Source organism: Canis lupus, chromosome 31, assembly GCF_011100685.1.
Source record: "Canis lupus familiaris isolate Mischka breed German Shepherd chromosome 31, alternate assembly UU_Cfam_GSD_1.0, whole genome shotgun sequence".
NCBI classification, from domain to species: Eukaryota; Metazoa; Chordata; class Mammalia; order Carnivora; family Canidae; genus Canis; species Canis lupus.
In genome coordinates, this window is record NC_049252.1 from 10,470,134 (window position 1) to 10,490,719 (window position 20,586).

Genomic DNA, 20,586 nt, shown 5'->3' on the forward strand with positions numbered 1-20,586 from the left:
AAAGCAGTAACATAAATCTTTCAAGCACCAGCAACTCCTTGAAATTTTAATCTATAGGTAATAACCCTGAAGATAAACACTCTACATTTTGTAACTTGGATTTTTACAAATTTTATCGTTGGCCCATGAGTACTATATGGCAAATTATTTAAGTAGTGCTTTGGAGGGCTTGGGAAAGAAAAATGTAGGTGCTTTGACTTTAAATTATTTGAAACCATTTATTAATAAGGATATACTGTATCTTTACCATTATGGTGGTATAAGAAAACAGTACCAATTATGAAATATCATAATCTGAATCTGCTTCAAATGCTTAATCATAAAGGCATTATGTTTTTTTGTAGTCAGGCATGTAATAAAAGAGTATCTTCAAAAAATGAAGATTAAAAAAGTTCTGCCTAAAAATTATATTAAGAGACGGGAAGTAATTGTTACAAATGTCCTTGTAAGATATTTCCAACAGAATTAATGGCCACATGGAGTTAATGGTCCTAAGACCACAGGCACTTCCAGTTGATCATTAATCCTCAGGAAATACTGGCATTGCGTGTTATTGTTGAAACTATATATAGCCAAGATTTCCACTCTGTGCCTTTATTGTTGCTTGAGTTATATCCCACCTGTTGAGTTAAAATTGAATATTCAATGGGAAAATTTCTGAAGGACATTAGCTATTATTAGCAATAATTAACAAATCGATTATGTTCCCCTAGACAAAAGCGAACTGCTCCAACTTCTATGTAAATATAGATTATCTCCATTTTATAATTTTCCTAGCTAATGTTTTCCTAAAACAGATATTTAAAAGTCATTCAGTATAACTTATATATATTTTAAATAATCTCCAATGTTTATTACTATTCAGAATAACTATAACTATTAATTAAAATCTAAAATTGAAAATGCTGAGCCCGGCAAATTCAGTATACTAGGGTTTATGCAAAGGCTGAACTTGGACAAAAGAGAAAATTGGAAAGATATGTTTCAACATAAATAAAGACTGCACATTAATCTGAATTGATTAGTTATATTATTATTTAACTCATGTCAATTTTATTTTGATTAATAATTCTGAATGCATTGTTTTGGTTTGAAGATAAATTATACATTTATGTACTTGGGTTTTATTACAGTAAATGCTTTCAACAAATATATATGTATTTTTGTGTAAAATTGAACACACTAAAAAGGAAAAGATACAAGTAATTGTGTTAAGTAAATATTGTATTAATTTATAGTAGTATAAAATAGTTTTCCTCATTATAGCTCTTTCTTTCCTATTATTCTATTACTTCATTACTCCACTCCCTCAATTTTCTTTTTTTATTCTTCCTATACCACCCTGGTCCTAATCCAATCTATTCTATGCGAATCAGAATTTATCCTTTTCATATTTTATGAATATCATTTTTGCTGTTTGATGTGTCCTTCCCACAACCTTTTCATGCATTTTTTTTCATCTTTTTCCAGCAGAATGGTTAACTTAAAGGAAAAGTGTCCAAATCCTTTCTGGATTACAGTAAAAGCTTCTATATTCCCTGGAGCCAAACTACACTCATGAGTCTAATAGAATATGGATATCCTATGGTTGAGCCTTTGGAGAACGGTAGGCTTAGCACAGTCCATGGATCTGATTTTGCTTCTTTTATATTTTTTCTAACCTCTTTTAAATTCTCTGTTTTTAAATAGTTTGATCTGTCATATTGAGTCTTAGAAGAAGGCTGAGCTCCAATAAGTAGGGAGCCAAAATAGCTAGTGTAAATTTCCTTTTAGTAGTTTAAATTAAGAGAAAAGAATTTAAAAAAGAGAGAGACAGTATGGTAAGTGTAAAGAAAAAAACAGTTTTGGGGTCTTAAAACTTGAATATGATTCTCCACTCTATCAGTTATTTAACTGATATTGCTTAAGTAACAAACTTTTAGGATTTGCTTTCCTCATTAAAAAAAAAGTGAGTACATGCTATTATTATTTAGATAGAATGAATTAAATGAACTGAATGTGAAGTCACATTCTCTATGTCTATTACGTAGATTTTTTCAATGAATATATTTTTATTTTATTTTTTTAAGATTTTATTGATTGATTGATAAGAGACACACACAGAGAGAGGCAGAGACAAAGGCAGAGGGAGAAGCAGGCTACATGCAGGGAGCCTGATGTGGGACTCAATCCCAGGCTCCAGACTCACACTCTGAGCCGAAGACAGATGCTTAACCGCTGAGCCATCCAGGCATCCCAATAAATATATTTTTAAATCCTTGAATAAGATCTGACCAAATCTATTGACTTAACCAATCAGTATTCTTCAAATACATACTTCAGGTATTCCTTCACATATGAGATCAGACTCCAATAATTGTTGAAAAAAGACATCAAAGCAATCACTATAGACATTATCATTTGAATTGTTGGATGAATTTTACTAACATATATAATTTATCCTTTGAGTTTACTTTATACTTTTATTTAGTTTAGATAAATGTATTCCTTAAATTATATGTTGTATACAAAATGAAGCATATACCTTTCAAATCCTTGAGAAAATTTGAAAATTGTTGACTTAGTGATTCTTATCCCCATATATATATATATAATATGTACATTTCATAATTAAATACTGAATCAAGATAAAAGCAATGCTAAATTTTCTTTAATACTTAGCAATTATTGAAACTGGATATTTTATTGCTTGGGTATGACTTTTTAAATTCAAGTAAATAAGAATTCTAATAGGTATTCTTTTTTAGTGATTCTCCTAATGGATCATTGCAAAATGGAAAAAATGTATATACAGACTCATTCATTAATGCTTCAAATATGAAACCTCACTTCCAATATAATTTATAGTATATTTGAATGTTAGAACAATGCATAGAAAAATCATATCTAAAATTTTATTTGAGATTATTCACATGCAATTATAAAATAAATAGGTATAAATTAACAAGATATATCCCTCCCTCACAGTTTGTTTCATAATATATCTTCATGTAATAAAAGTATACTTCAGCAAAAATTGATAAGTTAATCTTAAAATTCATATGAAAAATCAAGAGATCTAGAATGGCTAAACATTCTTGATAAGAAAGAACAAAGTTGAAGGACTCCTACTTACCAATTACAAAGCTTACTTAAAACTCCACTATAGTGTACTATAGTGTACTTCTCCATAGTAAAAGAAACAATCAACAGAGTGAAGAGGCAACCTATGAAATGGTGGAAAATATTTTCAAACCCACATATCAGATAAGGGGTTAATATCCAAAATACATAAGAAGCTCATACAACTCAATAGTCAAAGCAAACAAATAATAATATTTAAGAAGGGCAGAGATGAATAGAACTTTTTCTAAGAAGATTTACAGATGGTCAATAGGTATGTGAAAAAGATACTCAACATCACTAATCATCAGGGAAATGCAAATCAAAACCACAATGAGATATCACTTCAGACATGTTAGAATGGCTATTATGACAAAGACAAGAAATAGCAAAATATTGGAATGGATATAGAGAAAGGTTGTACACTGCTGGTGGGATTGCAAATTGATGTAGCCAGTAGGGAAAATACTGTAGATGTTCCTCAAATAATTAAAAATAGAGCCACAATATGATCCAGCAACTCCAGTTTTTGTTAAATACTTGAAGGAAATGAAATCACTATCTTTTTTTTTTTAGATTTAATTTAGTCATGAGAGACACCGAGAGAGGCAGAGACATAGCAGAGGGAGAAATAGGGTCCCTGGGGGGAGCCCAGGGTGGGACTCCGGGGTCATAACCTGGGCCAAAGGCAGCCACTCAACCACTGAGCCACCCAGGTGCCCCATGAAATTGCTATCTTGAAGAGATGTCTATGCTCCTGTCTTCTCTGCAGTGTTATTCACAATAGCCAGAAATGAAAATAAATTGTCCATCAAAAAATGAATCTATAAAGAAAATGTGGTATAATATGTGTATCAAATCATCATATGGAACTCTTTAAACTTATACAATATTGTATGTCAATTACATCTTAATAAATCTAGGGGGGAAAGAAAAAGAATGTGGTATATATATATATATTAACAGAATATTATATGGCCACAAGAAAGAAGGACATTCTATTTGTGATATGGATGGAGCTTGAGGGCATCATGGTAAGTGAAATAAGTCAAAGAGAGAAAGAAAAATATTGTACACTGTTATGTAAGATCCATGAAACTCAAACATAGAGAAACAGAGTAGAATGGTGGTTGCCAGGGGCTCTAGGAAATGGGGAGATGTTAGTCTAAGGGTACAAATTTCCAGTTATAAAATGAGTAAGTTCTAAGGATTAATATTCAGCATGGTGACTATAATTAACAGTACCATATTATATATTTGGAAGTTGGTAAGAGAGTGGACCTTAAGTGTTCTCACCACATACACACAAAATTGTAATTTTATGAGTTGATGGATGTGTTTTTGGGCAATCATTTAGCAACATATATGTGTATCAAATCATCATATTGTATAGCTTAATTTTACACAATGTTATATATTATTTCTCAATAAAACTGGGGAAAATAATGATGGGAATAATAGCAAAAAAAAAAAGAATGTACTATTGTTATAAAAATGAACACATAGATCAATGGAACATATTTGAGAGTTCAGAGAAACCCTCCTATCCATAGTTAATTGATTTTCAATGATGGTGCAATACTACTTATTTGGAAAAGAGTCAGTATTTGCAGCAAATACTAGAACTGGATATCTATATACAAAAGAACAAAGTTGGATATCTACTTCATATCATACACAAAAACTAACTCAATCTAAATCTAAGACCTAAAAGTAAAAGCTAAAACAGGAAAAAAAAAATCTGGATAAATTTTATTGATCTTGGATTTAGTGATTGTTTTTTAGATATGCCACCAAACCAAAACCAACAACAATAAAAAATAGATTTATTGGACTTCAACAAAATGAAAAAGTTTTGTACTTCAAGAGACTAAAGAGGCAACTGACAGGATTAGAGAAAATTTTTTCAAATCATAGATCTGTTAACTTATATCTATAAAATAAAGGATTAAAATATTATACCTTTAACAAAAAGTCAAATCACCCAATTATCAACAGAATATTTGAATAGATATTTCTTCAAGGAATATATACAAATTACAAACAAGCATGCAAAAGGATGTTCAATATCATAGCCATCAGAGAAATGCAAATCAAAATCTTGGTAAGTAAGATACCACTCCACACCTACTAGGATGGCTAAAAAAACAAGTGTTGTGGAGGTGTGAAGAAATGGGAACCATTATACACTGTTTCTATAAATGTGAAATGGTATAACCACTTTGGAAATACAGACTGGCTGTTCCTCACAATATTAAGCACAGAGATGCTATTTGACCCAGAATTTCCACTTTACACTTAAATATTCATAGCAGCATCGTTCATAATAATCAATATGTGGAAACAATCCAAGTGTCCATCGTTGGTGCCTAGAAAAACAAAATGTGTTCTATCTATACAATGGAATATTTTTAGGCAGTATAAATGAACAAAATAGTGATATGTGCTCTAGCATATGGAGGACTCTTGAAAAATTACGATGAGTGAAAGAATCCAGTCACAAAGGATGACATATGAATCCACTTACATGGAGAATGTCTTAGAATAGGCAAATATTTATGTTTACTGTATAATATCTATCTCCCGAATACTCAGAGAAAGAGAGAAAAAGAGAGATTATTAGTGGTCACCTAGTGCTGGGGAGTAGGAAGAATGGCTTGAAGGTGGAAGTGAGGGGTTTCTTTCTGGTGTGATGAACATGATTTGAAATCATCCTGATTTTTGTACATTTCTGTGAATATACTAAAAAAGCTTTGAATTGTTCCCTTTAAATAGATGAAATGTATAGTATGTGAATTATATCCATAGTTGCTACAAAAAAAGTACGTTAAGAACAGTGTTAAATTCACTTCTAAAAAAGCCTAGTTCAAGTCATATAAATATTTGAAGAACAGGCATTTTATTTTCCCTTTATATCAAACTTTTTTTCTTCTTATGCTATCATAGTAATATGATCTGTGATATTCTGCTTTAAATCTCCTAACATGATGGAGAAGAAGAGAAAAGATCTTCCCATTTCCTTTTTTCCAACATACCCTTAACACCATACAGTAGCTGATGCTTTCAAGTTATGATCTTGGACTACTTTTATAGATTTAGAAAAGTAGCATGGCTTCAGTAGGCTAAGGGGAGAACGGGAGTGCTATTTCTACCTTTTGGTTACACAGGCACAATGTGGGAAAGCCCTCAGGATTGAACTTAATCTACAACACACTGAGCTATTCTGAAAGAAGGCAGCTAGTGTTAGCCATGGAAAAAACATCTGCCATCTACACAGTTTTAAGTGTCACCTTTCTTAAGCTTCACCACCTTCTCATGAATCAAATTAAGTTATTTCTTGGTGTTTAGGACCAAATGTGTGTGTCCTTCTAACATCATCTCCAAATATTTCTGTTTATTCCTGTTATAACCTTGGGGGAATTCAAGAGATAAATTTTCTATTAGGTTTCCACATAAGGTTCAGAGAAGGGAGTTCTTCAATTGCCCATGACTTGTAACTGACTCCTATTTAGTCCTTGCCCTTATGAAAGTGTCCAAATCTTGTTGTTGATTTCCATGCAGTGAGTTTTCACTGAATAAAAGAGAATATCAGGAAGATAATACAAAATGTGAGGAAAGGAAGACCTTAAAATGTGTGTGTGTGTGTGTGTGGGCGGGGGGGGGGCTCATACACAAAAAAGTAATAGGAGGAAGGTGTTCATTTTCCTACCACAACAAAAAACAAAAAATAGAAGCAGAAACTGAACTGAGTCCTCAGAACTCTGAAATATCCTTGTAAGCCTTTGCCTGGGCAATTTCCTTTAAAAATCATGAGTGCACACTTGGTATATTTGTTTGTAGAACCTCACATGAACAGCAGGGTGATAACATACTTTATTTCCACTATTGATTATAAGGCAGCAGTTTCTCTTCTCAAATCTAGTCAAGCATCTGGTTACCTATTTTATTTTTCTCAGGCATAGACACTCAGTTTTTCAGAACCTTAAAAATACCCTCTATAATGTTGCTTTCATTTTTTAAATACAAGGAGCATTGATTTCTCTGGTTATTCATTTTGATTTTGTGAGCAATATAGTTTCCACCTGGCAACAGAGAGCTAAACTCAGCTATTTAGAAGAATCCATAGCATTTATTCATTGTTAAAAGACACTCAAATGCATTCCTATAAATCTCAGGTCATTAAGAGCACTTGTGATATTTTTTCTTCCAAATAAAAAGATGTCAATATGTATTTTGACAGGAAAAATAGGAAAGAGTGCTTTGTCTCATGTAGGATTAGTATTTTTATTCTGAGATAGACCATAAAAATGATGCATAAAGTAACATATAATATATTGCAATTACTTGCTACTTAACAAAAATAGGCTTATAATGTAAAAATGAAACCTGAATCAGAGTCTTGAACATGTACGCTCACTATCTTGAGCTAAATTACTTGCTTTATTTAAGTTTGAATTTTCAATCACTTTACTAGTGTCATTAATTTTAACATAGTTAAAAAAACAGCCATAGAGATCACCAAGAATATTTCCAAGGTCATACATAATTCAAACTTGAGAGTTCATACTCAAATGAAAGACTACTGAGCTTCAGAATCTTGAGCTTTGAATGAATGCACAGAAATTCATATATTTTAGAATATCGCCAAAGATCTCTGGAGATAACTTTGAAATGTAAATTAGTCTGTGTTAAACACATTCATATCACATATATATTTTCTGATGAGGATATATTATTATTATCTTAAAATCAGATTATTTTCTCATATTTACAAAGTTCCTATTTTTAGAAAGACACTAAAATTGATCCTGGTTCTATGTGACTGTCAAATGCTTTACATCAAAACAAGGCACAGTAGATACAAATCAATTTAACTGCAGTTAAAGTAAAGCAGAAGATATCAAATGTTTAGTTGAAATCTAGTTACATTTTCACTTTCCCCTTATTAGCAGTTAAATAATGAATTGAAAATATATGAAGATAGTTGTCTTGACTTAAGAAAATCAAAACTTGCTCTAGTGAACGCTATTTCCATTTCTAAGTACTTTTGAAGAATATTTTGTGATCCACGACAGAATTCATTTTTTTGCATCAGCAGAAAGTCTAGTATAGCTCTCTGTAAAATATTTCCCTATTTATGTATGCATATGATGAAAAATACCCCAATTATCTATAATTTATTAATAATATTTTTAGATATTATAAAAATCACCTATGATGGCCATCTATCCTCCCACAAGATCAATTAGAATATTCAGAAATCGTAACAAATGTTCACTATTACTCCTTATTGAAACACTTTCCTCTCTGTAAAGTTTTCACTTAAAAGGTTTGTTTTAATACAATCCATAATAGACAATGACCTTGAAACTAGTGGGGAAGCTTCATATCTACATAGTGAGCTGCCAAAATTGTCAAACTACACAGTGCTTCCTTGTATGATATTAGCTAGACTAGTTTAACCCTTGTTAATTCATACACTGCTTGCTCTTCCTTCTAGCATTTGGCTTCAGTTTCAAATTTGCCTGAAAGCATTTACATAGGGATGCCATTACCAGCATGAATAGCAAATAAAGTCATAAAACTATAAAGCAAAGCCTGGAAAAGAAATTGTTGTTCAGTAGCAAATGTTCAGTAGCAAAAGTGAATCATATATTATTAAAGTGAACATGGAATTTATACTCTTACGTAATTATTTGCTGTACTTTGGTTTTCAGCAATACCATAAGATGGAGTCTCTAATTACTTTTCACTCAGGTTCAGCGTGATGTTCATGTGTTTTGCATTGCTTGATCTGAAATTCTTCTTAGCAATGGGATTTTTAAAAACAAAATAAAAGTGTTATGTTTTATTTTTATGTATTAACTTCTCTAAACATTCCTCCCTATTCTAAGATGAATCATTCATTTAAAAGCAGCTTTCAAGATAGCAAAGCACCCGTGACTCAATAGAAATCCATATAGAGAGTCATTATGTGTCCTGTTTGGGGCTGCTGGTAGGGGGACAGGAGTCTTCTATTGAATCACAAGGTTATAAGTTGTCGTAAAATGTCACCATTCATGTTACATGTGAACTTGCTTACCAGCCATTCTTGGTAATGTTTACTATGGACATACTAAAACACAATCTAAAGATTAAATAGAAAATACCAGTCATTGCAATGAGATTTCCATGCAATTCAAAGAATATTCTGTTTCCCACCACGTGATTAAAATAAATTAACAAACAAAAATCATGTTAATGGCAATGTATATCTGTATGCTTATGTAAAAGTGTTATTCAAACTACAAAAATGTTATTTTATGTTACTGTAAAATAATAACGTTATATTATGGGATATTGAGATATAAACTCTAAACAAGGTGTAGATGGTTCTCTAGTTCAATACATTTTCATATTTCATCTACCTGGAAAATGTCTGTTCTGCATGTTTTCTATCACGTTTACTAAATTGAATTTTCAAATCTCTGTTCCTCTTTCACATTCTGTGAAGTGAGCTCTCAGTTTAAATATTTAAGACATATTGCCTCTTCATATTTTCTGAGAACTTCTAACCAAAACACCATGAAAAAAATAGCACACTTTGACCCTGATAGAGGGTTAAGTTTCCTTTCAAAGAGTTAGAATTCAGCGGTAGGTGAGACTCTGTATTTCCACTTCCTATCTCCCCACATTATTATAATTTTTTTAAGTTTTTTTTTATTATTATTATTCATTCATTCATGAGAGACAGAGACAGAGAGAGGCAGAGACAGGCAGAGGGAGAAGCAGGCTCCCCACAGGGAGCCTGATGCAGGATTCAATCTCAGGACCCTGGGACCACACCCCAAGCAGAAGGCAGATACTCAACCACTTAGCCACCCAGGTGCCCCATATTATTATTATTATTTATTTATTTTTTAAGATTTTATTTATTTATTCATAATAGACATAGAGAAAGAGAGAGAGGCAGAGACACAGGCAGAGGGAGAAGCAGGCTCCATGCACCGGGAGCCCGACGTGGGATTCGATCCCTGGGACTCCAGGATTGTGCCCTGGGCCAAAGGCAGGTGCTAAACCACTGAGCCACCCAGGGATCCCCCCATATTATTATTTTTTAAAGTAATCTTTACAACCAACATGGGGCTCAGTCTGAACCAGAGATCAAGTGTTAGATACTCTACCATGAGTCAGCCAGGTGCCCCCTAGCTGTCCACTTTAGGAATGTCTATCCCATTGTCCTGAATCTAGCATATTTGAGTTCTAGTTATGTCTATACCACAGTTAAATCTTGTCTCCGTTTGCATAATCAATACATGTATATAACTTTTAAAAAAGATTTATCTATTTATTCGGAGAAGGGGGGATGTGGAGGGCAGAGGAGGAGGGAGAGAATCCTCAAGCAGATTCCCCACTGAACACAAAGCCTGACCTGGAGCTCCATCCCAGGACTGGAGATCATCACCTGAGTTGAAAACAAGAGCTGGAATGCTCAAGCAACTGAGCCACCTGGGCGCTCCTGTATATAACTTAAAGTTTGTCTGTAAAGAGAGTTTTGAAGGCACACAGTTTGGAAACATTTTCTTTTTTAACTAATGTTAAGAAAACTGACTTCATTAAAAAATATGCTCAGATTCCAAAAACCATTGTTTTGTAGTTTTCACAACTACAATGATAAAATGACTGTGGTTAAAGTTAAGGCAGAATTTAAAAATAATACAAATCTGGAGAGGCTTTTGTATGGTAAAAAGTAATAATTTTTCCAAAAAGTAAATCAAGAAAGAGATTTGGAGAAAATGGAGGAAACAACTTTAACATCATTGTCGCTGTTATATGAAATGTTGAATTGAGATAAGAGATGGAATTGTAGTGGTCTGCATCAGCCATTCCCAACCTGTGCACTGAAGCACCCTACAGAGCAGTGCTGAGAACTGTCACAAAGTCCCAAGGACACACTAATATACAATGTATTTTTCATGTGTATGTTACTGATTCTTTCCATAAGTTACATACTAAGATACATATTAAAGAATTTCTGCATTCTAAGCATCTTGTTATTTTTCTGTAAGGTGCTATTACTATATTATGGAGGTTCATTTCATTTTCTTAATCTTCATACAGAGTAAGGATGGACTATTCTGAAAGATGAGAAATGAAGATATGTCTTAGCTGCCTTTAAGCAGTGCGCTACTTTTGCTTTTCAGAATGTTATTATTTAGCCAACTGTAACAAACCATTACCATCCCACAAAGCCCTTGAAGGGCTACCAATAGTGGGGAAGAAAGGCCAAAAACATTTCTAAGAATAGAAGGTTTTAAAGAGTAAGTAAAAAAGGTATCTTTCAGGCAACAGATCTTATAGGAATTTAGAAATAGAAATTTGCAATGAAGGCCAGAAAAGGCAAATGCCACATGGAGGGGGGTGGAGTTGGGGGGACGGTCCCTGGAATAGAGTATTAGAATAAATAAGTCAATAAACTACCAAACTTATGAGGAACATGAGCTCAGTGACCAGATCACCTGCATTACATTCCTTCAGGCTCCTCTACCTTACTAGGTAATCAACCTTGAGCAAGTTACTTTCTTCATGTGCAAGCCCAGGTTAAAAATAATGTTATTTTTATATAATATAATATTATATTATATAAAAATCATATTTTTTGTGAAGATCAAATCAGTGAATTCATATGATTACCAGATTATGACAGTTTCTGGCCAGCTGTTCATCCAACATTTTTCCTCCTCTCAAACAATAAAATTACACTCCACCCCCACAAGAAAAGAGGTTTTAAAAAGCTTAAGAAATAGGTACAAAACCTTTCCTCCAGTTTTACTGTATACTAAAAGAAAGAGTTTATTACAGTTTTGTGTGTGTGTTTAAAGATTTTATTTATTCATGAGAGACACATAGAAGCAGACACAAGCAGGGGGAGAAGCAGGTTCACCATGGGGAGCCCGATGTGGGACTCTGTCCCAGGACCCCGGAATCATGTCCTGAGCGAAGGGCAGATGCTCAACCACTGAGCCACCCAGGCATCCCCAGTTTTTGTGTTTTTAATGTTGTGGTGAATTGTTGTCTTTCACAATCTAAAATATTAGATAAAATTTTCTTTTTGCTATGTGAATGTGAAAAGGTTAATCTATGCAAGAAAGACCCTTTTAGAAATGGAACTAGTGTGACTTGTTAACAGAGTCATCAACATGAGAAAAAATGGTATGAAATGTAATCTGTCTGTTGAAGATTGAGAGACTTCAAACTTCTAGTACTGCCACAACTCATTCTAAATTCATCATTTTGGAATGTTCCTTTTCCTTGGCTTTGTCATATCCCTTCCCTCCAGTTTACTCAGAACTGCAGTTTGTCAAAGCAATGATAGCTCCTTACATGATGATATTGCTTATTGCATTTTGAGCAAGACTGGGAGCTGGGTGGGATGATGTTTAATTAATTTTTTTCATTATCTTTCTATTTGAATTTCTTGCATCAGATCTCATACATAGTTAGAACTTTGGAAATGGTCACTATTACATTAGGATTTGAAAGTGATTGTTCAGAAAAATCATGCCATGTCTCTTGTGTTTTTAGTTATATGTCCATGACATATTGAAATAGGGTGTACACCAAACATGAAGACGATATTATTGATAATAGGATATAGGACATGATGACTTTCGTTTCCTTTATAACAGAGGTTGCAGTTTTGGGCTATGCATTAATGAATATGTTAAATAATAATATGACTAGTATAATTATTATTTCTGTGGTATTCTTATATAAGTAACAAGATGATGTTAATATGATTCTTGTTAAATGATTCTTGTCAATATGATTTTGTATGCTGACTTGAATTCTGTAATGATTTCATTTATCAGAACAATTTTTAGTGCTTCTTTGCCTCTCTCAGGGTGAGAGGTGAAAAATTTTATAAAAATTTATTACCTACCTAAAGTAGGTCTAAATAAAGTACTCATTTTTGGCAGACTACGGAACTATATTGCCCATTGAATTTCTAGGACTTTGTCTAAGATTTTGGCATGAGGTCTGGGCAGAGTTTAGGTATAAATGGAAAAATAAAGGAGGAAAGGAAGTCCAAACTTGAAAAGATACAAGTTTTAGGCTTTGATGCAGCTGAACTTGGGTCTCAGCTTATCTTGTTGTAAGAGGCGGCAAATAAACTCTGTTCACAGAGGCCTCTCAGGACCACAGGCCAAGGTTATGTCAGCTGAATATTTGTTCCGTGACTTGTGAAACACAAACACAACTTCTATATTAAACAACTGAATAGCTCTTTAAAAACTTGAATGATAAGAAAAAGTAAAAAAAGAAAAGAAAGAAAAGAAAAGAAAAGAAAAGAAAAGAAAAAGAAAAGAAAGAAAGAAAAGAAAAGAAAAGAAAAGAAAAAAGAAAGAACAATGAGTTTCCTTACCTGACATATTAGCAGCAGATAATGCTGTTTTGCTGTTAGGCATCCTTAATATAAGAAATGTCACTTATATTTACATACATTATATATATATATGCATATATGGACTTATGGTTATGAAAGTGAACAGAGAAAGAGCCTCCATCATGCTCCTTCCTACTCATAAAATGTAACTTAAAAAAATAAAATACAATTAACAGTGTTCTGTATATTCAAAAATACTTGGAAAAAAATTGGCAACAAATTACTGAGTGCTTTCCAGGTTAATAAAGAGATCTTAATTTTTTTAAAGCAATCAATTTCCACAAAGTAAGTCCATTCACATAAAAATCTTTCTTGAATCACAAGTAGTGAAATGTGGCTCATTCACAAACATAAAATGTTTTGTAGAAATGGGGCCCAATCAGGCGGGTGAGATTTCTGTGGAGACCTGAAACTTGTCAAGTTCTTGTTTTACAGATCAACGGGTAAGAATGAATTCCAGCAGCAACTTGCTTTAAAGAAATTGTTAATGCGTTATCCCATGGTTCTCAGGAGGTTCTTGAGCTAAAGGAGAAAGGGGAGAAGGGAAGGAGAAACAAAGAGTCTCCATTAAGATATTTGGGAAAACTAAGTATCGAATGCTAAACAGTGAAGTTGTCAGAGTTTGCGTTTAGATAGGATCAAAATGAAATTCAGTAAGTGTGTTATTTGAACTGCTTGAATCAGCCTGTGATTGAATCGCCAGGTTGGATCCTGCTCACCTCCAATCTGCCTACCACACAGACTCCCTTTGCTGCACACTTAGCAATTGCTGAGGGCCCAGTAAACCATCATTTGGTGAGTTGGATCACGTTAATTAGGTTCTTAGCTGAATCTGGCATTTCTTGGTTTGCTCAATTATTTGCCTCCAAAATAGAGTTCTTTTGACCTATAAACTGCATGGAAAATTGTAAATGTTATGGTTTTCATTTAAGCTCTCTAAACCACCATATATTCTGGTCTGTCTAACGGAAATAACACAAGTGAAGAAACATTCTTTTGTCAACTAAAGTCAAATTGATACATTCCCAGTGTGTGGCGTTTTATTTTGCTCATTTTTATAGGAAAACTTGAGATGTTTATTCCTGCCAAATATACGTGTTTATCCTTCATTTTTAAAAGCATCTCACATATAAAATCTAGCTTATGTTAATTCAATTGTGCCCAAATTGATAGTTAACCAGGATAAATAAATTCAGTTTCCATAGATGTTAGGTAATTAGACCTTTTTCAAATTCACTATATTTCAAATTCTGGAATATTAGTATCTCTTTCTCCTATAGGAGGACTTTTAATCCTACTACAACCATCTCCACATTAAAGGAAGCAAAACATCAGTGTCAATTATAGTTTGAAAGGTAGAAAATCTGAGAGAAATGATGGACAATTAATCATAGAAGATTGAACTCAGAATAAAAAAATTAATAAAAAAAATTAATCATAGGAGATTTAACTTGTCATTATTTTAAAGGCATAGAAAAGATATTTCTTGATATATTTTTTCTTGAGTTGTTTGTTACTATAAGTAACTATATACAATAGGTGAACTTACATTAATTAACACATGAACTCAAACGCAGAACTTCATAGTGCAATGAGAAGAGCCTGGATGGAGAATAAGACATGAGAACTTAAATTCTGGGTCATTAATGTATTAAATAAGTAATGTCAGCCAAAGTTCCCTAATTCTTTTCTGACTCCATTTTTCTTGATATAATGATCACATATTTTCATAAATTTGCTATGAAAAGTAACAATATGATATATATGGTATTGTGTGGCTAATGGAAGAGATTCAATAAAAATAATTGAGTCTAAAGAAACTAACACATGAGGTGTTTATATGAGATGAATTTCTTCTTTAGAAATGATCACATCCTAAATACTCATTTGCCATTTGTATGTTTCAGTGAAATATTATTGGTTTATCAAGTATTCTAATAGAGCCATGGGAAACGCTGATACTGGATTCACTGCTTTGACTCACTGCCTGAGCCAGGCATCAGCCCTCTTGCATTCTACCAGTTTTGTTTCCTGGAAAGACTCTTCTGTCACTTTCCATTTAGCTCTCTTTCGGCTTGTAGATTTAAGCTGGTGAAGATGGAAGCCAACCAAATGCTTGTCACCTGGCCAGGCCACAAGCCTCACTCATTTGAAGACATTAGTTTTTCTCCAAGTTTAGAAGGGTACTTCTAGTCCTGATTTGGCTACAATGTGAGGTCACCTCTCAAATATGAATTAAATAACTGAATTCCGGCTAAATTTATCGCCTGGTAATTTTCTCTTTTTAAATGATATATTACGTTTCTTTTTAAAGAATAAGTTGTGGTCATACAGTGGCATTTTCTTAAAATCTCTGTTCCCGAAAGTAAAGGAAATGGTAGAGTTAGGCCCTTGAGAAAGTGATGAATTCCCTGACCACAAAGAAGCCAAATGACAACGTGGATAAATACCTTGTCTTTTAACCCGAGTTTCAAGTGACTGTGGCCAGTCACAGTAGAAATTGTAATGAGGGGTCTATGGAGAATGGTTCTTCAGAACAAACCAGCAAAGCATTGGTGGAAATGTAAGAAAATGATAGTGGTCTCAGAGGAATTTCCTTTCTTCCAGGCTTACACTTTGAAGCTTTGAATTCTGAACTTTTGAACTATGTTGGCTTTATCTTGTCCCTTTGGAGAGATTTGCAAGGTACTCTTATAACCCTCACTATAATTATATTCTTAAAAATTAATGATACAGTGATTTTCAAAGAAAAATTGCCTGCTTCAAAAATTCTACAACTAGCAAACACACACACATACACAAAGCCCTTCTGATATCCTTGGTTCTAACACAGCTTAAGGAAAAAAAAAGTCCTCTTTGTTAAATCTCCGAAGCCCCCAATAATTTATAATAAAGCTTGTAAGTCATTATCAGAGGCTGGAATCCTCTCTTTATAACCAGGAAGAAGACATAAAGGGAAAGCTAAAAGGGTAGAAATCAAGAGAGAAAAACCAGCATGTGGCCAGCTGAGGATATACAACTGAAGCTGAATATATTCTTCAAAAGAATTATTTTTAACAAATCACTCTCAGTTTGATATATGATTCAGCAAATGTACTGTCTCGGGTTTTGTGGCTCTTTGGTATTTAGAGACAGAGTACATCAGATTCTTTAAAATAATAAAATTATGTTATTGGAACAATTTACTGGAGCTTAGAGAGTCTCTTCAACAAAGATCTGTCTCTCAAAGTCCCTCTATGTGCTTTGCAGTCTGGTTCAATTTTCTGGGTTAGTATAATGAGAGGATCCACAGTCACACAAAAGGGGTCTGGTATTTCAATTAGTCATTAAATTTTAAAGCTTCATTATTCTCCAGAAGGAATACTTTAACATTGTTTTCTATATTAACATGTTTATGTATTGATTCTAAAATCTGCAGTAGGCAAGGTCAAATTTCCTTATTGAATTCTGCGATTTTCACTTATTTTCAAAGCTCATTGAACCAGTTGATAGCTCCACCTTACAAACAGTTAAAGAAATGTCATTCACTTGCTTTAAGTCTTTACTTAATGAATGTGTAAGTCCCCAAATGCTGTAGTACCAAGACACACATTACCTAGATTAAAACATAAATTAATGAAAAGCTATCCATGCTGCATGGAATAAAACTGAGACTGATCATGCAGTTATGCAGCTGTCACCGAATTAACTTTTAAAGATGATTAAAAAGGAAATATCAAGTCTTGAAAAATGTAAACCACTGAAACAGCATTCTAAAATATAAACTTTGTTGTAAAAAAGATTACGTACATAACAAGAGAGAATGTCGCAGAGTTGGCTGACAGTATCCATCAATCATTGATGAAATTATAATATTTATGATGGTTTTCTGGCAAACAATACAAACCTGATGAAAACTTGCATATAATAGTATACCCTCCTCAATTTTAAAAATTGAAATATTCAAGATTTAACCTTCACTGGAAGCTAGTAGAAGAAAGAATAAATTGTAAGACACTTCTAGGAAATATATAAAAATATATATAAATATATAAAAAGTTGAAATCATTGTCTTACTCACTGATATTGAACTAGAATATCAGTTATTTTGTTGTTCAAATTTCATAGATATATGTGACTAACATCATATGATAAACAATAACTATTGATTTTATGTATATTCATGTTATATTACATTCACGTAAATTTCTTAAAAGGATACATTAATTAGATCATTGTGAGACTTCCATAGTATGTTAATATATGTTATCACGTTAATATATGTTATTAGTATACATTCAGGTTAAGCTAAAGAGATGTAGATGGTTCCCGGAACACATGGTTACATATAGTGATATTAGAAATTTCATAAATAATAAGACAGGGAATCCCTGGGTGGCTCAGGGGTTTAGCACCTGCCTTTGGTCCAGGGCGTGATCCTGGAATCCCGGGATATAGTCCCATGTCGGGCTCCCTGCATGGAGCCTGCTTCTCCCTCTGCCTGTGTCCCTGCCTCTCTCTCTCTCTGTGTCTTTCATGAATAAATAAATAAAATATTAATAATAATAATAATAATAAGACACATCTAGAAGACCAATGTACAAAACACTGTGTCTCATATATATTCTAGAGAGATTTAACTTAAATCAATTTGCCATGGACAGGTTCTTTCTCAATCATTATTGGATGACTATTAAAAATATTTAAGAAGTATTAGAAACACTAAAATTTATCCATGAGGCTTAAGTGGAATGAGAAATTTGGATATTCAAGTCATGTCATGAACCTTCTAATTCATTATATATATCAGAAAAAATATAAACATAAACAAACTAAACAAAATGTAAGCCCTCCAAAGTCAAGACATGGAAGCATTTTCGTCACTTCTCTAATACCATTAATAATTTAAGACTTGTGAGATCCTTCTATTGCTAAACTGTCAGTGTCTAAGATGTAAATAAGCAATTTTAATAAGGCAGAAATAAGAAAGAAAAAGAGAAATAAGACAGAAAAATGTACATTTTTCCTAATAAGTCCTTAGTCTCTTTCTACAACACATAGTGTTTTGGTAATCTACGAAGGGTGTACGTGTAATTCTGGATATGTTGTTTTACCTTCACATTCATCAGTAAAATGGGCAAAAGAGTAGTTAATTTACTAATTCGAAATGAGGATTACAGGGGTTGTACACAAAGTGCCTGGCAGACTCTCCGAGCCATGATGGACATTTAATAAATAGTACATTTAGTGTAACATATTCATCCTGCTTGCTCCATAAATGAATGTTGGTGCTGTTGTGGGGGCCCCGCACTTCTGCGAATCCTTATCACTAAGCTGTTACAAGCAAAATTGTGGTGTATAGATGACATTTTTCCTCGACACCTTAAACCTCCTCTTTTTGGACCCCTAGTAAATATCCACAATATTGTTTGAATGCTTAATGTATACCACCTATTTTATCTCATTGAATCCTCACACAAATCCAAAATAGAGGCACTATAATTAGCCTTATTTTACAGATTTGAATACCAAAGATTGAGGGTAGGTGAGTGGACTAGCATAAAGTCACATAGCTGGCAAGTAAAAAGTTAGGATTTGAATCCAGTCTAATAACAGTGACTAATAGGTTTAATAGATAAACCACAGCCTCTTCCACTTCTTATCTTCCCATTCATCAGTTATGCATTTGCTCATCTTCTCTCTTCTCTGCATTCTTACTCTCATTATTAAGACTTACTATCAGACACAGAGAGGCATTCTAGTAGAAAGATTTAAAGCATACTTGTTCTCAAGTTCTGGCTCTGCTCTTTCCTAGCTTATGACCTTGGAAATTTTTACTTAACTATACTGTGACTCAGTTTCTCATAGTAAAATGGGAAAAAATGGAATAACACAAGAAAAACTCTTGAGCACAGTGTCTCAAACCTGTTAGGGCCTCAATAAATATTATGTATGTATCATTTATAGCAAATAAACTATGAGTATCTGCATTCAAGTAATCTTTAAGAGTCAAATAAAAGATTTGCCTAGTTAAATAAATGTAAAAAGGGATGAGTAGGAAATTTTTTTTTGATATGACTATTCCTATATCAGTGCCCACAAAAGGAGAATAATTAATATTAAAATAATAATGGCTTAGCAGCTACCTTTTGAATAACAATATTGTGGAAGTTTCTTTGTAGTCATGTCTAGTTCTTATAACAACTTAACGAAGTATTGTTTTTTCATCTCTCATAGACATGAAAGAGTAGACTCAGAATGTGACTTCTGCCCTAAGGTCATACAGCTAGCAAATGGCAAAACAAGGATTTAGATTCTAAAGTGTATGTCCTTTCCATTGCTCTAAACTTTCTCCCTGCACAACATAGGTACACACAACTTCCCTCTGGTGGAGAACCAGCCCTAAGAGTTAGTTATGCCATGACTGAGGAATATAAGTTGGAACATTTGCAGATGTCTATGGAACCCAAAGAAACACTAAAGCAAGGAGAGTCAGGAGGCTGAGGTTACTGATCTCTAAGCAGTACCTTGGAGACACACCTTGTCCCAGCTCAATGCCTGAGGTCAGCTTACCCAAACACAGGTCATTTCTGCCCATGAAAGTGATATTCAGATTGTCTGGATATGGCTAGCATGGAGGCTTTTGTTATAAACCAGAAGGTGAGTGGCTTCATGTTGATAAGCAGGAGATTCTCCTATTCCACCATTTTCATCCAAGCACACTGTCAGTCAAGCCTTTTCGCTGGCTCAGTGACTGTGTCTATTTCCTACTCTTGTGTCCTTACCCACTTATTTATATGACATTTGTGCTATGCATAACAATAGGAGCTCTTTTAGAAATTACCCCCTACCCCCAAAAAGGATCTTGAAATCCATTTGGGGAATCAAAGATATTTACATGTGATATCTTTAAAATAATTAATGACATAGAAAAGTTTTCTAGTCATTAAAGAGATAAACTAGTAACTGGTCCATTTCTAGGTTATTATAATGACTGTAGATGATCAACAATAAGTCTGAGCTGTTTGTTGCTCAAAATTTTAGGTGATATCCAGAGTGTTGCTTACTAGAGCTCCAAA

General features: G+C 33.3%; 1 protein-coding gene and 1 long non-coding RNA gene across 17 annotated transcripts in view; both read right to left on the reverse strand.

The window, feature by feature from the left end:
* ROBO2 (roundabout guidance receptor 2) overlaps nucleotides 1-20,586 on the reverse strand; it is a 1,638,467-nt gene that overhangs the window by 629,915 nt on the left and 987,966 nt on the right. The gene's annotated exons all lie outside the window — the stretch shown is intronic.
* Nucleotides 13,758-20,586, reverse strand: part of LOC102153311 — a 118,544-nt gene continuing 111,715 nt past the window's right edge. Inside the window, exons 4-5 of one of the 2 annotated variants that reach the window (XR_005382114.1) lie at nucleotides 15,078-15,130; nucleotides 13,758-14,050 (exon numbers count right to left, since the gene is read on the reverse strand). This is a non-coding gene — a long non-coding RNA (uncharacterized LOC102153311). The remainder of the gene's footprint in view (nucleotides 14,051-15,077; nucleotides 15,131-20,586) is intronic. The other variant, XR_005382113.1, reaches the window with a different exon arrangement.